A 1,310-nucleotide genomic window follows, 5' to 3' on the forward strand; every position below is an offset into this window, starting at 1 on the left:
TTAGAGTTGTAGTGTAAGTCAACTAAAATGTAATTAACCAAGTGAAACTGAATCACAGTCAAGAAGCGCTTTGCTTTTCTGTGTTTATAACAAGCGCAGCAATAGGGAAAATACAAAAATGAAAGAATAGAGAAAACAGTCGTTGTCAAACAATTACATATCGATCGATAATATAATTCAAAAACAAAAAAAAAGGAAATTAGAAATAACTTCGCTCACATTCAATAAACTGGCTTTGTTTTTGTAATTAATTCCATAAGAAAGTAAATAGACACATACAATATACACTTGAGAGAATTTTTTTTTTTTTTGCCTGCAAAGTGTTTGACAGAAAGTGATTTAATTAGTGACTTGCACTCATTTAACTATCCAATATGATATTGTAAAATCATAAGCGGAAAACAAGAAAGGTTCCGTTAATTAAGTAGAAGAATCTGTTAATCAAGTGGATTTTCCGGAATCTTTTCAATATATCAAATGTTTCCTGGTTAAGAAAAAAAAAAAGATGAAAAGAAATTGGTAAATTAAGTATGTGCTATTGTTCTGTGCATGAGTGTTGAACATAATACGAGATAAACAATTGAACGCAGGGAAAGTTGCTTCTCTATCATCACAAATTAATATTTAAAAACCTTTGCCTTTCATCCTTTCGAGTCGATAAAATAAGTCCCAGTTGAGCACTGAGGTCGATGTTATCGACTTACCCCCACCCCCACCAAAAAATAACTGTCCCTGCGCCACATTTTAAAACCAATATTTAAAAACATATTAAGTATTAATATAAAATGCGGATCTTTTCTGTTGTTGTCACAGTTTTCAATTCTTTTAATTTTGTTCCAATTGTTTTCAAATTTGGTGTACTGATGTAGTTGTGCATGCTAATAATGGAAATGAAATTCATTTTTGCAATAAATTAATAAAAAGTTACGGAGCTGTACTTGCATAGCAAGTGACCTGATCTGAGATCGTGTGCTGGAACGCAAACAATTGCAGCGTGGAAGATGTTTATAAGCCATTTAAAATAACATACAAAAACCGTTAGATTCACTTCAACATTTAAATTTAATTTGTCAAAATATTTTCGTCGTTTTGAGACCGCGACCTGTTCACTGACAAAATTCTGTGCTGCATCTGAGAAAGTAATAGTTAGTTCATGATATATATGTACGTGCGTACGTACGTATGTATGTATGTATGTATGTATGTATGTATGTGTGTGTGTACATGTGTGTGCGTATGCATCTGTGTACATGCGTATGCATGCCTATATGTATGTATGTAAGTATGTACTTATGGATGTACGTGAGTAA

The sequence above is a fragment of the Octopus bimaculoides genome, chromosome 15 (genome assembly GCF_001194135.2).
Source record: "Octopus bimaculoides isolate UCB-OBI-ISO-001 chromosome 15, ASM119413v2, whole genome shotgun sequence".
Lineage (NCBI taxonomy): Eukaryota > Metazoa > Mollusca > Cephalopoda > Octopoda > Octopodidae > Octopus > Octopus bimaculoides.